This window comes from Arachis ipaensis, chromosome B6 (genome assembly GCF_059453495.1).
Source record: "Arachis ipaensis isolate K30076 ecotype BB chromosome B6, ASM5945349v1, whole genome shotgun sequence".
NCBI lineage: Eukaryota > Viridiplantae > Streptophyta > Magnoliopsida > Fabales > Fabaceae > Arachis > Arachis ipaensis.
In genome coordinates this window covers 110,737,158-110,743,148 of record NC_142441.1, presented here as the reverse complement: position 1 = coordinate 110,743,148, position 5,991 = coordinate 110,737,158, and the positions used below count along the sequence as shown (strand labels likewise).

The following is a 5,991-nucleotide window of genomic DNA, read 5'->3' as shown; positions in this document are numbered from 1 at the left end:
ACTTGGACTTCCAATACGCTCTATCTATTCCAAGTAAATTCCCCAAGCTTTGATGGAGTTCTTCACAAGCTTTGAGCTCCCAAAATTGATCCTCATATATTCTCGGATCCCAAATCTTATTTCTACAACCGTCTTGAAGTGGATTACCATTGTTCCAATGGGGTGACAGATAGGCTGAATTCTTTATGCAATACCAAACTCTTTCTTTAGATCCAACCAAATGTTCACTAGTTCCAGTTCTTGAAGTATCAACCGTGATGAACCTTGATTTCCAACTCCAACCACTAAACATCCTTCTCTTACGCTTAATGCCACAAAGCCTCCTAAGTTGGCCATCCGTTTCAAGAATACCATATTCAAGTGGAACGGTAAGGCGAATAGAGATAAGTTTTACCCACTCAAATGATGTAGTAGACAACAACCTAGGTAGAGAAGTCTCCAACGTTCTTGACAAAGCATGTTCAACTCCCATCCAACCTTTCCGAAGGACTTTCACTTCCACTTCATTCTCAGACTCAATCAGAGATGGGTCTTCATATTCAAAGAGTTCATTTGTGGCTGTAGATTCATCACTAGGAGGACTTGATTCATGATCTTCATCACCAAGGGGACTTGCTTCTTGATCTATCCTATCCAAGTCTTCATAAGTAATATGCCATGGAGGTTATGCACTGGCCTTCTTGACATCAATTTCAAGCTTCTTGGAGGAATACTCTACAACTCTAGATTCCCATGGAGGTTCGGCATCTCCTAAGTCGTCAACCACTTCTTCCTCTTCGACTATTATGGCTTCCTCCACTTGTTCCAATACAAAGTCATGTTCCTTATTCTCCACCAGATTTTCTAGTATCTCCTTCATGCTACGCTCTTCTAATGATTCTCCGCATGTAGCCATGGGAGTGCTTTGAGTATCGAAGCACAGAGAGGCTAAATTATCTACTACCTCGGTCAAGGTAGCTATAAAATCTTGTGTCGTCCTTTGCATCTCTCTTTGCCCTTGAAGAAGAACACTTAGAGTGTCATTCATTGAAGATTGGGGTGGATATGAGGGTTCATTATTTGGGAGGAAAGGTTCATAATATGAGGGTGGTTCATCAGAACAAGGATGTGGTGGTTTAAGACACTCCATCTTTTCCACTTGTTGTACAACACACTTCAATCCTTGGTTCTCAAATTGAGATTCTTTAGCCATGAGAGTTTCGTGTGCTTTTCGATTTTCCACTTGCTCCAATTAATGAAGGGTTGTATGAAACCGATCCATTGTTTATTTGAGATGATCCTTTAATTCTTGTTCTACTCGGATTGCATGATTAGGATCATATGGCTCTTGGATTGATGGATATGGACATGGTGTATATGGAGCTGGTGGTTCTTGGAAGTAATTGGGTTAGAATTGGGGTGGCTCTATGTATAGTTCATATGGCTCATGGGGTGGTTGGTAATGTTGATAAGGATTAGGATCATATGAGGGTGTTTGGTAGTGGGTGGCTTGTGAGTATGGTGGTTCAAAGCTAAGTAGAGGAGGGGGTTCATAGGCATATAGTGGGACTTGTTGGTAACTACAAGGGGTCCACCATATCCATTGTCTTGGTATGCACCTTGGAATGGCTGTTGCTCATAGTAAGTTGGAGGAGGTTGTTGCCAAGAGGGTTGATCAAATCCTTGTGGCTCTCCCATCTTTGATTGTCCCATCCTTAATGCAAGCTTTCATTGTAATCTCCTCTTCCTACAACATGATTATAACCAAACTCATAGCCAAAGGGGTGAGAATTCATAGTATCAAGAGAAAATAAAAACAAAAACTAATAAGGGATAATGAAACTAAACTCCTAAAACTAGAAACAACTAACAAAGAAACAAAAAAGCAAATTTATTCACAATATTTACAATAACCAATAATAAGGCACACATTTGCAAATTTCCGGCAACAGTGCCAGTTTGATGATTTGATCTTGGATTTTTGTTTGCCTCCATTGTAAGTATTTCTTAATTGTTCTCTTTTATTGCTACAATTTTGATACTCTTTCTTGTAGTTAAAGACATATTATTAATTTATATACTTTTTGCAATTTTGATTTTTATGTTGATGAATTTGATGATTGATGATTATTATATGCTTGGTTGAGTTAGTATTGTTTCTTTTGATCATTTGTTGCTCATAGTTTCAAGCATTTTCTCAAGTTTGTCATGATTTGTATTTATGCCCACCAAGTGTTTGTAGAAATGTCAATTTTGATTATGAGGTAAGTTTCCACCTCTTGGCTTGGGAAAAATGAGCATATGGGTTCCTAGAGTTGGAATGTCCAACATTTATTGATAATTATTGGATTGTTAATTGTTCTTGTTTCCACTAACAATAACTTGTTGCTAAGGCAATTAGCAAGTGAGTTAGGATTTGGGGATTAAGAACAATTATGCTCACTTGACCTATCCTTCGATGTTAAGGGTTAACTAAGTGAGATTAATCCATCATAATTGTTATAGTTGTGGTTACAACAAGGAAAGGATCCCCTAGCTTATTCCAAGCCAAGAAGCCATTTATACTTTGAATCACACACACACACATCAATCACTTTTACACCTTACTTGTCCATATTACATAGTTAGTTCTTTAATTCCTTTATTAGTTCATTAATTGCAATTTTGAATATTTTTTTATTCCTTTAATTGTTCATCTCTTTTTTGAAAATCCCTTGATTGTCACAACCGAAGCTGTGCACTATTGATTACTAATTCCTTGGGAGACGACTCGGGATTCTACTCCCGGATTTAATTGGTTTTAAATTGTGACATATCTAATTTAAACTTTGGTTGTGAGTCGCTTCGTCGGTTGTCAGTCGCTTCGTCGGTTGGGACTATACCTGCAACGTTAAAATTCCATCTTTCCTCCCTTTTCGGAGAAAGAGAATTCCTAACCGATGATGCGGCCCGCACCAAGTTTTCGGCGCCGTTGCTGGGGAAACAAGTGCAATGAGTGTTATGATTTTCGTTGTTATGAATATGTGAATAGTGTGAATACTTGATTTTTTTGGTTTGTCACTTGACACTAATTGGTAGATGGCGCCTCTATCTAACTAGTTTTGATAGTTATTAGCTATTAGATCATTTTTGTTTATTCTCTTATTTTTGACTTGCTTTCAGTAATTGCATGATTTCATTGATTCCTCAATTGAATGACACGGTCGCTTCCAGACCCGAGCCTGGCCCCTTTTGACCCTGAAATAGAAAGGACTTTAACACATCTTAGGCAAGCTCGGCGCCGGTTAGCATTTGTGCATAGTGAATCGGACTCACTTGAAGAGTAACCCGAGTCACTATCACCTTCTAACCGGGATTTTCATTCTTCACTAAACGAAGGAACCTTGTATTCTTCTATTAGAAGTGCTGAAATTTCTGTGAGTGAATTAGGTGACAATAATATGGCGGCACCACCTCGGAGAATTACTCCAAAGGAGGCCGGAGCCCTGGACATCACTTTGCAACCGGTACAAGTTCGATACCCAGATCTCGATGACAACTTTGAGCTCAAGACGGGTATGATCAACTTGCTTCCGAAATATCACGGGTTGCCCGGTGAAGATCCCCTCAAGCACTTGAAAGATTTTTAAGTTGTGTCCTCTACTGCAAGAAGACATGGCTCAGATGAGATAGTCGTCATGGTCTTTGCTTTCCCTTTCTCTTTGGAGGGAAAGGCGAAAGAATGGTTTTACACCCAACTTGAGGAGGTGATTTCTAATTGGGATTTGTTGCGTAAGGAGTTTCTTGAGAAGTTTTTCCCACCTCAAAAGATGGATCGTCTAAGGAAGGAAATTTCATGTCTTATGAAAAGGGATGGAGAAATCCTTTTTGAATATTGGGAAAGGTTTAAGAAGTTGTTGGAATTTTGTCCTCACCACCGCATTAATGAATTGGTGCTCATAAGCTATTTTTGCCAAGGGTTGGTCCCTCAAGACAAACTCCTCATTGATGCCTCAAGTGGAGGATCTCTTACTAAGAACAAAACTGCAGAAGAAGCTTGGGAAGTCATTATGGATTTGGCGGATTTTACCCAAAATTTAAGGACAAGGAATACTGATGAACGAATATTTTATACACTTTTTGGTATCATTTTCATATAGTTTTTAGCATGTTTTGTTTAAGTTTTATTAAGTTTTCATAGGTTTTAGTGTTAAATTCATATTTTTGGATTCTACTTTGAGTTTGGGTGTTTTTGTATAATTTCAGGTATTTTCTGGCTGAAATTGAGGAGCTGGAGCAAAAGTCTGATTTAGAGACATAGAAAGCACGGCAAATGCTGTCTGGATCTGACCTCCTTGCACTCGGAGGAAATTTTCTGGAGCTACAGAAGTCCAAATGGAGCTTTCTCAATGGCTACGGAAAGCTGACTTCCAGAGCTTTGCAGCAATGTGTAATAGTCTATACTTTGCTTTGGATTAGAAGGCCCGAAATTGGCGTCCAACGCTAGCCTTCTGCCCCATTCCAAGCGTCCAGCGCCCAAAGGAGGAGTCCAGCGTTCAATGCCCTAGAGGCCTCATAGCACATAGATCTCATCAAAGCTCAGCCCAAACACTCACCAAGTGGGCCCCAGAAGTGGATGTTAGCACTAAAAAGACTGTTTTACCCTTCTTATGTAAACCTTAGTCATTAGTTTAGTATTTAAGGGATATTTTACATAATCATAAGGGGGGTGCCATATTTTCGTTCATCATTGTATTTTCTATCAGTATGAGTTTCTAAACCTCCTAGGTTGAGGGGAGGATCCCTACTGAGTTTTATGGATTAATAAAAGTATTTCTGTTTCTTTTTAATCCGTATTTGATTTAATCCTAAGATGTATTCGTTCTTCAACTTGATGAATGGGATGACCCGTGACAATCATCTTCGTTCTTCATACTAAGACCACGTTCCTGACAACCACCCATGTTCTTCGTGGGTTTGTGTGAATACTTAAGTGGAAAGCATGAACCGCTAGCTTGATTATACATCTCTTAGACAGCTAATCCACGACTTCATTGGGGACTTCTCGAGACACCAGTTCAGCCGAGGTATAGGGAGATTAGGGTCTCTGTGGTAGAGGCTAGAACCAAGACGCAGCATCCTCTGATCCAGAAGATTCGACCTTGTCTATGCCATTTTGAGTAGGATCCTCAATCAGAATGGATCCGCACTAACCCTGGGATTCAGATCTAGAGGAGTATTGGCGGCTGCTCAAACCAGCATCAATCACATATAGCCTACCATAGAAGAAATCATTCACAATTGAAGAAGACAGTAATACCAGAGTTAATCCAGAAGGACAAAGCATCTCCAAACCTTAACCAATTTCTTATCACTGGTTACCTTCGAATTCACAAAGTATTTTATACCATTTTCTTTATTCCTTTTATACAATCAGACAATCAAACTAATTGCAAGATAACCATAGCTTGCTTCAAACTACAATCCTCGTGGGATTGACCCTGACTCGCTCAGGTATTACTTGGACGACTCAGTGCACTTGCTGGTTCAGTTGTACAAAGTGTGGGATTTGTGCACCAAATTTTTGGCGCCATTGTCGGGGATTGTTCAAGTTTGGACAATAGACATATTATCTTGTTCCCTAGATCAGGTATTGTCTTTAATTTTGTTAGAGTCTTTTATTTTATTTTTCATTTTTCGAAAAAACTAAAACCTTTTTCAAAAAAAATATTTTTTTTTCTTTGTTTAATCTTTATTCTTGGTTTGAGTGTTTTGTTTTTGTTCTTGTTGAAATTTTCAAAATTTTTGAGTCTTTTTTTCTAAAAATTTTCAAAAATAGGTTCTTTGTTTAAATCATGTGTCAATCTTTAAGTTTGGTGTCTTTTTGTGTCTTTTCTTTAAATTTTCGAAAATTGTGTTTGGTTTTCAAAAATTTTAAGTTTGGTGTCCTTTGCATGTTCTTGTGTTCTTTGAATTCTTTGAGTTTTGTTCTTGGTGTTCTTCTTGATCTTCAAAGTGTTCTTGTTTTTCCTT

At 38.5% G+C, this 5,991-nt stretch overlaps 1 non-coding gene across 1 annotated transcript; it reads right to left on the bottom strand.

Annotated features, from left to right (window-relative positions):
• Positions 1 to 3,794: 3,794 nt before the first annotated feature.
• Positions 3,795 to 3,901, bottom strand: LOC148562299 (small nucleolar RNA R71). Its single transcript, XR_015886785.1, has one exon. It is a non-coding gene; the product is annotated as a small nucleolar RNA R71 (small nucleolar RNA).
• Between the last annotated feature and the right edge of the window lie 2,090 nt (positions 3,902 to 5,991).